The sequence below is a fragment of the Camelus bactrianus genome, chromosome 16 (genome assembly GCF_048773025.1).
Source record: "Camelus bactrianus isolate YW-2024 breed Bactrian camel chromosome 16, ASM4877302v1, whole genome shotgun sequence".
NCBI lineage: Eukaryota > Metazoa > Chordata > Mammalia > Artiodactyla > Camelidae > Camelus > Camelus bactrianus.
Genome location: NC_133554.1, coordinates 1135251 through 1149605, shown reverse-complemented (window position 1 = coordinate 1149605; position 14355 = coordinate 1135251). Strand labels below are relative to the sequence as shown.

The 14355-nt window shown below is 52.1% G+C and overlaps 2 protein-coding genes across 6 annotated transcripts in view; one reads left to right on the top strand and one right to left on the bottom strand.

Moving 5' to 3' along the window:
- The window catches only part of PRPSAP2 (phosphoribosyl pyrophosphate synthetase associated protein 2), a 34083-nt gene extending 29337 nt beyond the window's left edge, over positions 1 to 4746 (bottom strand). For 2 of the 5 annotated variants that reach the window (XM_074342020.1, XM_074342022.1), the window contains exons 1-2: positions 4609 to 4746; positions 115 to 206 (exon numbers count right to left, since the gene is read on the bottom strand). The gene's annotated coding sequence lies outside the window, so the exon portion shown is untranslated. Of the gene's footprint in view, positions 1 to 114; positions 207 to 4345; positions 4529 to 4608 lie in introns of those variants that run through there. The other 3 variants (XM_010973520.3, XM_074342021.1, XM_045508141.2) reach the window with 3 other exon arrangements.
- SHMT1 (serine hydroxymethyltransferase 1) overlaps positions 1 to 14355 on the top strand; it is an 80811-nt gene that overhangs the window by 30589 nt on the left and 35867 nt on the right. The window lies entirely within an intron of this gene.

The following is a 14355-nucleotide window of genomic DNA, read 5'->3' as shown; positions in this document are numbered from 1 at the left end:
ACATGTACATGAACAAACAGAAAGTCTACTTGGATTTCACGGTTCCAAGTTTATGGAAAGATGGCACCATATAACTTAGTTTTCATGACCACTGGGAACAAATGATAAACTTACAAGAAAGGCGGAGCTGAAGAGCTCAGTGTTTTAGTGTTTGCTGCTTAAAGTCAATTACGACAACCTCCTCTTAGGCTCTGACAAAATTCCTCCTGGATTAACACACAGAAAAATGGCAGAGCCATTAGCAAGGACCAGGCTGACTGTTCCTTAAACAATGACTGAACAACCCATCCACGCCCAGCTCTTCCTGTGGGGCCTGTTTACCACAGAGCCTCCCCCTGGCCTTGCAGCTCCTCTGAGATGCCCTGGGTCAAGTCTACACCTGACCTTCTCATCTGCACTTTCCTCAACTGGAACACGAGGTTGACCAGATAATGACGACCTTGAAGAAAAGGGAGTCAGCCACCCAGCGGACTGGGAGCAGGGCACAAACAGGAGGACCCTGGCTCAGAGGCACCAGAGATGAGGCTCTGCTCCCACAGGCCCTCAGCGTCTCCCACCTTCCCCTCTCGGGCTGTGTCCTCATCACGAAAGGGAGGCTGGGGACTGGATGCAGGAGCAACTCCAGCAGGCCTGAGGGATGGAGGCACTTTCCCAGTGAGCCCAGGGCATCTGTCCCTGCACACCCACTCGGGGTGACCCTGGGAAGGCCAAGGCAGGGGGCAGAAGGCTGGAGCCGAGCAGCTCTTTTCTGTTATTCTTAAATTTTAGTTACACAATAAACAAATTCACCCTCCTTGTAAAACACTGAAACATGAGCGTCTAGCCTAAAATCACCAGCTGCAGTCCCAGGCTCCTCCCACCCTCCTCCCCGAAGCAATGGCTCCTGCCACGTGATGGAGACACCACAGGCTCCACACATTCACACGGGTGGTCCCCATGAAAAACGTGCACACGAATACATTTCTAACACAAAAAGGGGTCATCGTACAAATCCATCGGTAATCCGTTTTCTTGTTAATTAGACTTTGATGACCCAGGTAGAAAGCATGGATCTATCCTGTCCTTTAAACTGCTGCCAGCATGCGCTGGTGCGGACATGCCACGCTGAGTGGGTAACCAGCCCAAACAGCGTCCTCGTGCACATGTGTCTCTCCTGGCAGCAATCGAGAGGGAGCCAGTGGGTCCTGGGCTGGTGTGACTCACAGTCCCACAAGCACACTTCCCCACGGAGCACCTCTTCCGGGGCATTCCATAATGGGAAATGTGGGCCATCACAATGGACTTGGCCTAAAGACTATGAATTACAAACAGAAACGTATGCACAACTGACCAAAGCCCTAAGGAGACCCAGGAGGACCATGGGTGTGCACCGTGGAAAGTGGCTTTGGAGAGGGATCAGCACAGTACAGCCCACAGGCCTGTAAGTAAAACTGTACTGGAACACAGCCATGCTGCCTACAAGTTGTCTATGGATGCAAGGGCAGATTTAAGTATGGGTGGAGAAGCCCTCGGCAGAAAGAGTGCCCACCCAGCTTTACAGCACACGTGGGGGGGCCAGCTCGAACAAGGAGAGAAGGAACATTCCACCATCCACACTCAGAACTCAAGGAGATCCGAGGTGCGTTCCAACACAGTCTCTCAAGCAACCTATGTCTGTGTTTAGGAAGAGGGTACAGGTCTGGAAAAGGAAACTGCCACGGAAATAAAATTCATTCCCCTGTAGTTGTAAATACGGACTTTGGAGTCAAACCCAGAGTCGTACCTCGGCTCCTACTTCCCCAACCTCACTGCAAGGCCTTGCAGAAATGAACCCCTCACAGCCTCAATCCCTCATCTGCATGACTGTGAACACTGCCCTTGCAGGCCGCTGTAAAACTGGTTCCTGTGCAGACTTAACAGTGTCCCACATACAGGACATGCTTGGTAAACAGAAGTTTCCATCAGTCAGCTTCTAATGTTCCAGTTATCGACCCAACAAGGCTGGTAACACGCATGCCGTGGCCATTTTTACACGTCCAGCCTTCAGCAAGAAGCTGCTTAAAGTACAACAGTGCTCTTGAGAGGACCTGGAACCCTGAAAATGAAGGTATCTGAAAGGCAGGAAGCAGTCTTGGAAGCAGCTCAGTCCATCTATAGGACTCCGGCCAAGAAGCCACTCCAGACACCTGAGCAGCCACAGGACCTGAGGCCCACATGCTGAGGGCCCACCCATTCCAAATTCTTCCCCAGAACACACAGCGATCCCTCTCCTGGCAGCCTCCACCTCCTGGTCCTTGCCCTTCCCTTGAAGATTTGAGGGAAATCTCAAACTCCTCTCCCACAGGCAGGCCTCCAGCTCCCTCAACATGGCTCTCTTGAGATAGTCCCCGGAGCCTTTCCCTAATGATCACGGTTTAAACGTCCTTCTTTGCTGCCTGCGTTCTCTGGGGCTCCAGCCTCAGCTGCCAGGTTTTAAGTGTGGACACCTGACCCGGGACCACACGCAAAGTGGCGCAGGTGGGGAGTCCGCCTGGAAAGGGCTGGCGGTTCAGGCACGTCCTGTGACTACCCACTTCACAAGCCGGCCCAACCTAGCGGCCGTCGCTAGTTTTGGTTCTCCTTTTCCTACCGGAAATTCAAGTTGTGCTTTACCCAGCTTCACGAGGACTGAGTTTTAAAGACTGTACTCAGGAACATGAAAATCACCAGGATGGGCTGGCAGAAGACGCGCCTGTACGAGGCTGCGGAGTGAAACGCAGCGGGAAGAGAGCACTTCTGCTTTCTCCCCCTGAACTGCAGCTGCTCCTGTGTTTCTCCTAATCTCACACCAGAATGTGTGAGGATTGCAGCACATATGAAAACACACCCTTTGCAGGGAATCTCAGCACTTTACAAAAAGCTAACCATCCTCCTCTGAATGAGACCGCGAGCTGCTTAGTCTGCTGGGTGAAACCACCCTGAAAGGCCACTTGCTTGGGAAGGGCCAGCAGTCATTTCAAAGCCACTCGTCCACATTTCAGGTGAGGAAGGCCTGCACTGAAGTGTGTTCTTTCCCTCTAAAGCGTCTGCTGTGTGAACACCTTCTGTCTAAAGATAGCCGGAGGCGGACACGGTTTGCCTTCCATGGTTACCGGCTACGAGGCCTTGCGCAGGTCACTGGGCCATGGCCTTCTGCTTCCGGACACCAGAGATGGACACTTGATAAAAACAGCTTCCCCCACCAGAATTCACGGTCTAGGACAGCAGAGAATTTTTTTTCACTATTACTTTCTTTGCTGTAAATCCAGTGCATAGAGCAGCACCTGGCAGAGGCAGAGGCTCAACAAATGCTTGTGAAATAACAAATGTTCACTGAATAAAGCCTGCCTCTCTGAGTTGAAAGCAGTTTGCAAACTAAAAGGCATCATCAAGTGTAAAGAACTATTGTTTTCATTAGTGATGTACCTCACTCAAAGCAAACGTGCTTTTTGGGGGACAGTATTAAAGACAATCAGGACAAAACCTAAATGGAATTAATCCTCCATGCCTCTGTGACCCCAGGCACCATGCTGTCTCTCCATCAGAACGTTTTCTTTTCTTGAGGCTAATACACCATTTTCTGAATGCTCTGAATTCTTACGGCAACTCAACTAAGCAGGTACTAGTCGGTGACCCCTTTCCGACATGTGAAGTGAGCGTGGCCGTGAAGACACTTCCTCCAGGCAGCATGCCTCAAAGCAGCAGGCGCCAGCTCAGCTTCAGCCTGACTTGCTACAAAGCAGGTACCCCAACAGAGAGTGCTGAGCTCCGCAGGCACGGGGACAGAACCCGACAAATACCCAGATTTTGAAAAACACGCCTTGTTTGGAGAACGAGTTAGATCAAGTGCCAAAGAAAGAGCACATAACTTTGACTCAGTGTCCTCCCTTTGGAGACTTTCTCCTAAGGAAAGAAAGAAAAAGCTCCATGAAGGTCACTGCATGGTCTTTTTGAAGACGAGAAACGCTGAGCATATGGCAAATTTACATAACGGGATAATTAAGTGCAAATCTGAATGTACAGCCACCATAATGAAAACGGTAAACATCCGAGACTACACGCAGAAATGCTGCCGTTAAGTGAGCAGGAGCAGAGCTGCATCGCCTCCAACTAAGACCGGGAAAAAATGGTACAGAAATAACGGAAAGGAACAGAACAAGAAGGGAATCATTGCGCGCGGTTCAGTAACTGTGCGGGAATGACTTGCATCTGTGCATCTCAAGTTGTTAAGCATTAGAAATCACACGTCCTCACGCCCCAAATCTCCACTCCGCGTTTCTTATTCCTCACAAAAGCCGAACACCCACACCGCGCCGACACCAGCAAAAGGGGGAAAAGCCCTTCTCACCCGTGTGCTCTCCGGAGGGGACCACTCAAAAGGGGGGCAACGCCGACACGTCCAGGCGGCCGCTCGGCCTCCGCGGGCCGAGGGCCGGGACGGCGAGGCCCGGCACGGGAGGGCGGCCCGGAGGCTGTACCTCCGCCGCGGCCGCGCGTCCCGGGCCCGGCTGGGCCCGGCCGGGCCCGGCCGAGCCCCCGCCCCTGCACCTGCGCCCCGCAGCCCCGGCCCGCCGGGCCGCGCCGCCGCTGTCCCGGCTCCCGCCCGCCTACCTGGCCCCGACCCCAGCCCCGGCCCCGCCGCAGCCTCGGCTGCCGAAGGAAGAAAGCGCCGCTCCCCAGGCGGCGTCTCCAGGAGGAAAATGGCGACTCGGGGAAGGAGAACGGCGTCCGCGACGACTGCGAGGCCTGGGGGCGGGGCGGGGCCGCTATGGGGCGGGGCCGTCACGTGGGGGCAAGGACGCGTGCGGGGCGGGGCTGAGGGTGGGGCCCAGCTGAGGGGCGGGACAGGGGGTGGGGCTGGACCTCGAGGCCCCAGGAACGCCCTTTGCCCCAGCACGTGAGACGGAGTGTGGACCATGATGTTCGGAATTAGTGTCCGGGTTCAAGTCTTTACTGGCCTGTAACCTTGAGCAAAGTCACTTCACCTCTCTGGGCCTCGAATTCCTCATCTGAAAAGGGAGGTGATAGTTGCACCTGCTTCAGGGGTTGCAGTGAGGATTGAGTGAGGTAACACCTGCAGAGCTGGTAGCATAGTTCCTGGCGTAGAGCAAACGCTCAGGTGTTATATCGTTTATTTGCTTTGTTGCCCTTCTTTCATTTTGAAGGAAGGAAATGGTGCTTTTGGTATCCACTGCCAGGATTCCTTACAATGTAATTGTGTTTACCCTTTACATATATATATTGCCCTTTATTTATATAATATAATACAAAAATAATATGACAATAGCAAACAAGTGTGGAGCACTGACCGCATGTCAGGCCAAGTTCTCTTAAGTGTTTACCATATATCAACCGTAATTTATTCAATCCTCACAGGAGTATGAGTAGGTGTTACTATCTCCACTTTAATAATTGTGGGAACTGAGGCACTGAATTAAGTAACCTGCCCCGTGGCAAACAAACAGTGGACAAGAATTTCAAGCCAAGCGGCCTGGCGCCTGTACCTCACGGCAGCTCCAGGTCTGCCCTGGATTTTCCACTAGAAGAAGGCATGAAATTGTCGGAGGTTGTGCAGCCAGCTGGAACCAGCCAGTCCTCAGGGTCAAACCTCTTAACTTAGTGTGGAATACAAGCATCTTAACTTATGAATTAGAAATTAATTATAAAATACTTTCTGAAATGGAGTCGTTTGAGACATTTCCTTTGCCTGACAGCTTTACAAGGCCGTATCTCTGCAAAGAGGAAGGCCTGTGAGCCCACAGATGGGTTGATGGATGGAAAATTACTAAGAGGAAACATCTGGGGTAAGGAGTAAGCATTCTGGCTAAACAAGATTTTTGCTGAAGGCAGGTGAGGGTGAGCAGGCACCACTCAGGGGCAGTGAAGGCTGAGGAATTTGGTCAGATATCCTAGGTGATCAGATATCAAAGGTGGGAAGGTCTGGCCAAACTAACTTAGCAAGAGTCTTGCTAAAATTGGGCTCTTGGAGGACATGCCCAAGGACAGGATCAAGCCAGGCTCGGGGGGCCTAAGTAAAGTTTGGTCAAGGAGAGAAGCTTTGCCAACAATCTTCCACTGGATCCGTATTTTTAAACACTAGCTATAAAGAATATTTTGGGGACAGTGGAGGAAACTGGGAGATAGACTGCGTGTGAGGTGGTATTTCAGAATTTAGAATTTTCTTGCATGTGATATAATATCTTTTTGGTTGTGTAGGATATCCTTATTTTTGAGAGAAGCATGCCTAACAATGTCGAGGTGAAAAATCACACCAGACCACAGCAGTGGGTTTTGGGTTCGGGCTGACGATCAAACTCACAATAAACAACACTCACCTAGCACCTAACTGATTTAGAAAGGATGTGGAACAGGAAACACAGCAGCAGCTTCACTGAGACACAGAGCACTTCATGCAGCTCTCCACGTCGCTCCTCACTGCATACGGGGCAGGTTCTAGTCGCTTCTAATAAGTTCAGCAAAGAGAAGCCACTGGCTCCCGTTCCCGGCTAGCCACATGGTGCTGTGGAGATAAGGGGCCATGTGTGTTCATCACCTCAGCTGCAGCCCATATGTAAGTTAGGCCAGGATAACCCCAATAGCCAAGGACAGCAGGCTGAGGGGCGGGCTTGGGCCAGCTTAACAGCTCACACAGGTCCTGCAGGAACCCCACGTATGTGTGGATGGAAAGTCACTCTCGAGGCTGGAGGAGGGACTCCCAGTTCAGCTGTGAAATCTCTCTCCCGAGTCACGATGTCTGCGACGCCTTTTTAAGTGGTTTGACAAAACAGTTAATGTAGTACGACAGAAGGTAACACCCGTTGAATTGTTTCAAAGCTTTGTTAACCAAGCAGGACCCTGGTGGGGGGGGGGGGGGCTTGCAGAGTCAAACCTCTCCCCTCCTCTGCTGCAGCTCCTCTCTGAAGCACCCAGATAATAGTATCTTATGTAAATTTCCTTAGTTTTTCAGACGCTCAAAACCACCACCAAAGGGAAGAAATTAGCTACTTGACAATCGAGGGCACACTGCCCTCAGACCTTCTGGTGCCTGGGGGTTGATGGTGTTGATGGTCCTGTTACCTCCACATCAACCAATCAGAAGATTGTGCACAAGCTGATCACATATCTTGCGACTTGCCCTCCCTCACTTGGCCTTTACGTATGTTCAGGGTTTTCTTAGGCATGAGCCACACCATCCTCCTTGCTCGGCCCTGCAATGAAACTTTCTCTGCTCCAAACTTCGATGTTTCAGTTTGTTTCTCCTCGTGGTGTGGGGGGCACACGAACTTGCCTTCGGTAACAGCTTGAGTGGTGGAAAATTGTATTACAGGAAATCGGAAAAAAAAAAACAAAACAAAACCTAAAATGGAGGAATTCACCTCTTACTTTCATTTCCTGTGTGGTTTACCGGTTAGTTAATTCTGTCTAACTCTCCTAGCTCTCAGGTCACAGCACAAGTCTCTCCTCTTGCATCACCTGACCGCAGGATCCATCGCTCCCACCAACCCAATTGCTCACTCTGCTGGAGGCATGAGCTGTCGGGCCCTTTCTGTTCCCTTCCTTCAGTTGCAGGGCACAGGGGGAAAAAATGAAACTTTTCCACATAACCAAGCAGTCCTAGAGTCCACATCAGGCAAGCTTGGAGCCAGAGATCAAAGCATGAAGGCCAGGCCCTTTTCCCGGGCTCCATCACAGGCCCTTCCTCCTGCGCAGACGCGTCGCCAGGTGGCAGCCTCCAGCTCCCGGAAGTCTCCCTCCGGAGGGACTGTAGCAGCCTCTGTCCCAGCATGCCCAGCGAAAGTCCCGAGGCTCGCTCTGATTGGCCAGGCTCAGTCACATGCCCGCCACCGGAACCAATCACTCAGGCCGTGGAATGTCGGCCCTGATTGGCCTGCCCGAGTCACGTGCTCCACACCTGGCGCTGCGTGAGTGAGCAGGCGCCGACCTGGAGAAGTGGCCGAGGCGGGGACTCTGGGGCCGGGGTGGGGGCAGCTGCGAGAGGCGAGAGCGGAGAGGGACGAGCTTGGTTGTTGACCTGGTCCAACCCACTTCAGAGGACATCTGGGTCCGAGCCGGTTCTGAGTGATTCTACATCCTCTGAGTCCCCAGAGTGGTTTTCTGGACCCTGAAAGGCTGGACTGACTGGCTGGACTTTTTCCCCGGAAAGTTCTCGTTAACCCGCTTCCCTCCGCCTTGTCGGGAGCCCGCCCCGGCCGGCGTGGTAGTTCACAGGGCGGCCACCAGGTGGCGGTGGAGAGGCGAGCAGCCGCCCCCAGGCTCCTCGGCTTGTGTTTTTCTCTGTAACTTCACAGCGAGGCGTGCACTATAAATGGAAGAGGGCCTCTAGGCGTTCAGATGCATGCATCCTCGCAGACGGAACGCACCTGTGAGGCCGTTGTCGGCCTCGGGAGACGGGCCCGGGCCCCTCGTGCCCTTCCCGGCCGCTCGGCCCGCCCCGCTCTCCGGACGCCCAGCCGGGTGGTTTCCGTGCCCGTGCCCGTGCCCGTGCCCGCGTCCGCGCCCTCGTGTCTGCCGTGCTTCCGCGGGGACACAGCCCGTCCTCGGGGCGCCGCGGTCCCGCGCGGGTTTGCTGGGCGCCTGGGCGATTTCCGGCCTGGACCATCCTGCACAGGGCCGCTGGCAGCCTTTCACGGGTTCCGAGGACACCCACTAGTGCGGTTGCGGGCCGGAGATTGTATAAAACTTTTAGCATTAGCAGGTACCGACCGCCACGCCCTTTCCTACACAATTGATTTACGCTCCCCGACAGTTCCAGCTGCACTGGGGATTTTCTTTTTTTTCTTTTCTTTTTTTAACGGAGGTGCTGGGGATTGAACCCAGGACCTCATGCATGTTAAGCATTCTGCGCTACCACTGAGCTACGCCCTCCCCTTTGCACTGGGCATTTTCCATCTTTTCCATTTTAGCCATTCAAGTAGGTTAGACTTTTTTTTTTTAACAGCTTTATTGAGATATAATGTACTCACTGTTAAATTCATCTGTTTTTATGTGTACAGTTCAACGATATTTTAGAAAATTTACAGGTTGTGCAGCCACCACTATGAACCAATCAGAGAACATTTCCACCATTCCGAGAAGCTCTCTCATGCCCATTTTAGCTTGGTTTTTAACCTCTTTTTTTTTTTTTTTTAACAGCCTTTGGGCACTTACTGAGTGCCAGACACTTTGCTAAGAAATGTGAGCTTCTAGAATGTTTTCTCAAAAGACAGCTCGTGGATATCCTTTGTCCCTTCTTCTCTGTTACTTAGAAATGAGATGTGGTGCGGGAGTGCCTTCTGGGAGCCCGAAGGCAGAGACGCACCCTGGGGATGGGAGACCAGAGAGCTGGGTCAGCGTGAATCGGGGCTGCGGAGACAGCACAGCGGCCCTGGGCTGTCCAGGCTTGGGCTCTGATGTGTAAGACACACCAGCATCTGTCTTGTCCGAACCGCTTTTGTTTCCTGTGGCTGCTGGAACAAGTCATTGCGCTCAGGGTGGCCTAGAGCCACACGATTATCATCTCACACTTCTGGAGGCCAGAGGTGTGAGATCAGGGTCGCTGGGCCACATCAGGGAGTCAGCAGGGCTCTGCTCCTGGCCTCTGCCAGCTTCTGGTGGCTACCAGCCTTCCTTGGATTGTGGCCACGTCACTTCAACCTCTGCCTCCATCTGCACACTGCCTTCTCTCTGTGTGTGTGGAGTGTCCCCCAGTTCCCACTTAGAAGGACATATGTGACTGCATTTAGGATCTACCTTCATAATCCAGGAAAGTGTCCTCGTCTCGAGACCCTTAACTTACTCATATCTGCCAAGACCCTTTTTCCGAGGAAGGGAGCATTTGCAGGTTCCAGGGGTGAAGACTTGATGTCTTGGGGGCACTGTCTTGCCCGTGACACCACTGTTCCCGTGGCCCTGTCAGTCAGCACTGAAGTGAAACCCTAGTGAACTGGGAAGAATACATGGAAAGGAACATTCTGGGTAGCATTTTGTGTCTTACAAAAAGGATGGAGATGACCTCACCGATCAGCCCACACAGGAGAATCTGTCTTGGGACCTTACCCAGGGATGAAAAGGGGCGAACCAGGGCTGCATCCATCAACATGGATAAATCAGTGCAGAAGTAGACACTAACTCCGGGCTGGGGGTTGAGGGTCTCGAGTGGAATTGGACCCACCCCTTCCCCATAGGAGCCCCCAGTACAGTGATGGACACCCACCCAGTACACCCAGAACTGGTCACAACCGCAGAGTGTTGTGGAACCTCTGTCTCTGCTGGCAGGTCAGGAAAGGATCACTGAGAAGGGTACTGGAGGAAAAGCAGGCTTGCACCAGACGGGCATGGGGGACAAGCATCCATCACGGGGAGAAGTCCTGGGCAAAGGCTTGGTGCTGTGAGAAGACTAAGGGCAGAGAAGTTGCAGGCAGGGTCCTGTCAGGCTCAGACAGCGGAGATCCGTACCGGAAAGGGGATTTCCTGGCCCGAGTGAGGCTGTCGCAGGAGTTCACGAGCGGTGCGATCAAGCCTGCCTCCCCCCAGGTGTCAGCTTCCTCCCTGATGGCCAGTGGTAGCCAGGGCAACAGCCTTCCTCACTGAGTCCAGGGCAAGAAGACGTTTCCGCCGCCATGGACCACAGTCTTGCATCATCCTGGGTACAGCTTTCTCTGCTGGCCGTGCTCCCCTCCTGCAGTGACCCAGTCATTCCCCACCCGTCTCTGCATCGCTCTGCGTCCTAGTAACGACGTGGGTAAATAGCAAAGCCAGTGTTGTTGCATTTTTGCTTTGTAACTCCTCCTCTTTTTCTTATCTGACTTAAAAGACAGCTGCGTAAAGCAGTAGTTAGGAAGGTATGTGGAGGGGTGCACAATGTATAAAGATGTACTTTGGCAATAATGGCATGAGGGAAGGGACGAACGGAGCTGTTTAGGAGCGAGGTTTAGTAAACCACTGACGTGAACATTCATCTTGAAAACACGATGTTAAGTGAAAGACTTGGGGCAACAAAAGGCAACGTACTGTGTGATTTTATTTATGAGAAACGTCCAGAACAGGCAAATCCACAGAGACAGAAAGTAGTTTGGTGGTTGCCAGAGGCCAGGGTTGGGGCTGGGGGAGAGAGGAACAGAGTGACTACTAACTCCTTTTGGGAATGATGAAACATTCTGAAACTGGATAGTGGTGGGAGCTGCACAGCCTTGTAAATATACTAAACGAAACAAAATAAAATACTTTACACTTTGCACTGGCGAGTTTCACAGTATGCAGATTGTTTCTCAACTTTTCAAATGAAGAACCCCAAAACAAAAAAGAAGCCCCTACCACATTGTGGGTAGCAATAGGAATGTATTCGGGTGCAGACAAAAGCAGACGCCCAGACATACATCCAGAGGGAATTTTACTTTGAAAAGACACACGTGCCCCAATGTTCATAGCAGCTCTCTTTACAACAGCCAAGACATGCAAACAACCCAAATGTCTGCCAACAGTTGACTGGATAAAGAAGTTGTGGTGTATTTCTACAATGGAATACTACTCAGCCATAAAAAAGACTAAAATAATGCCATTTGCAATAATATGGATGGACCTGGAGCTTGTCATTCCAAGTGAAGTAAGCCAGAAAGAGAAAGACAAGTACCATATGGTATCACTCATGTGGAATCTAAAATATGATACAAATGAACTAATATTTACAAAACAGAAACAGACTCACAGACATGGAAAACACATTTCTGGTTACCGGGGGGAAGGGGGTGGGATATATTGGGGGTTTGAGATTTGCAGATACTAACTAATACATACAAAGTAGACAACAAGTTTACACTGTCCAGCACAGGGAACTATATTCAATATCTTATAATAACCTGCAATGAAAAGAATATGAAAAGAAATATATGTATGCATATGGATGCCTGAGCCATTATGCTGCACACCAGAAACTGACACAACATTATAAACTGACTATACTTCAATAAATAAAATAAAATAAGCAGAGGCCCAGAATGGATGCACTCGGGCTCACGCTCCCAGCGCCACGCAGGGGCACGCCAGGGCTGCACAGAGTGACGTGTCCAGGGACCGGAGCTGGAGCTGCAGATTCTGGTTCTGAGGGTCTAGCCCAGAGAGCCTGGGTTCCCTGTGCTCTCCGGGTGATGCTGAACTGCCGGCCCCGGGACCACACCCCCGTAGCAAGGCGGATCTGGGCACCTATTGCCACGTAGCAGCCTTTCGCAAAATTCAGAGCCCTGAAACAACAAATTTCACATGTCACGGCCTGTGTTGGCTGGGCCCCACTCGGCGGTCTCGGGCAGGATGGCTCGTGCAGGTGTGTCAGATGGTCCCGGGGCTGGGATTCTCCAAACACTGCTCTCCCCAGCCCCCGTCTGGTCCCTGGGCAGGGATGGCTAAAGCCGCTCATGCTTCTCCGTCCTTGACCTCACTCTGTGAGGCCTCTTCACATGGCTACTTCTCCACATTCCTAACAATAGTCTGACAGGTGACACAGGCAGCCATCTCTCCCCAGGGGAGTGTCCCAAGACACAGAAAGTGGAAGCTCCAGGTTCCTAAGACCTGAGCCCAGGGACTGGCACATGAACATCATTCTGTGGTACTCCAAGGGTCAAAGCAGTCATGGGGTCCACTTGAATTCCAGGGAAGATCACATAACCCCTCGGTGGGAGGGATTTTTGAAAGAATCGGGGCCATTTTAATCCTCCAAACAGGTTCCGATAGATCCCCCAGGAAAGGCTCATGGGTACCCTGCCCCCTCCTGAGTTCCCGCACCTTCATGACAGTCTCCTTGCACCTGGGTTTGTTGTAGATTCAGTCCATGAGGCTGTGCTGTGCTATCCTGGCTGAACAGTTTTTCTGTAGGAGTTTGGGGACACTGAAATGCTACACCCCCACCGCCACCATCATCCAGTCTCTTCCCTCTGGATTTCAATTCGGATCTCTGTAGTTTTCCATTCCTGAAGCATTGCTCACCCAGTGTGGGGGGCACAGGGCTCCTGGAAACTGTGGGAACGGTCCGGCCGGTGACTCTCATCTGCGTTTTGTCTGTGACCTCACGTGACTTGAACTTGCCAAGTTTCTTCACTAAGAAAATACTGAAAATACTCACTTTGGGGAGATGCATTAAGAAATGGTAGAGAAACTGTACGAGACAGTTAATAAAGAGTGGGTATGAGAAAAGTCGAAAGTGAGGCAGTTGCCAACAGATTGAAGAGAAAAACAAAGATGGGGGGTGTGGGGGGACGGCAGTCAAGCCAGCCCTCCTGGAGCGAGGGGCGATGTGTAACGAGAGCTGGACAGCGTTCTCTGCTTTGGCCTCAATTTCCTCATCTGGCCATAAATTCCACGGAAATCATCCCCACAGGGAAAATGTGCAACTTCTCTGCAGATGTTTTTAACAGCACTGTTTGTGATAGGAAGTAACTGGAAACAAAACAACTAACTAATAAAAAAAAAGTCCTGAAAAAGCAGAGGAAGAGACAGCAACAGAAAATGGCCGTGTAGAGCGTTCAAGGGGTCAGTCTCCCCTGAAGCAACCAGTAAGCAAAACCTGACAGAACTAACTTCTTTTGGATCTCTGGGATCCAGTCAGGAGCTCACAGCAACCAGGGGGTGCTTCCCGAAGGCCACACAGAGTCACGTCTGGGTAAGGAAAGGCCATGGTGCCTGCCCGCCCCGCCTGCCGTCCCGGGGCCCGTGCACTGGGCCAGGGGTCAACGCGGACTTCGTTCTCAAACACAGTGCTGGAGTGTTTTAACCAATCTGGCAGTTCCCTGAGGCGTTGGCGCAGAGGTTGATCTTGGTTTTGCCAGGCTGAGGCTGAATCAGCTTTCCAGGAGGTGACTGTCAAAAGCATTAAAATACAGAGAGTCCTGTGAGCCATCTGCGGCAAGGGACAGAGGACAAGGACGGCAGAAGACGGACTGGCAGAGCGGGGACAAAGGAGGGTGGGGGAGAAGCGGGGTGGAACAGCGGCTCTGCAGGGCTGTAGCGCACACCGGGGTGTTTGGACTGCAGAGAACGTGTCCGGGGCCAGGAGCCCACATAGAGAGGGTCTCACGGGGCCCTGGACACACGGGCCCGGGGCCAGCCGAGCGCGGCGGGGGCACCCCAAGTCGCACCCAGGCTGCAGAGGCTGACAACGGTTGTTGTGTTCTTCCTTTTGGCTCCAGGCTTTTATGAAAATCTATGTCCACTGAGATAACAGAACAGAGAGTTCAGTGATGGCCCAGGGCAAAGAACAGAATTTTTACACAACAGTTCGGAAAAGTCACCAAAAAAAACCAAAAAACAAACCACATCATTCTCAACAATCAATAACAGCAAAGTCTGGGGAAAGGGAAGAATGTGACTTCC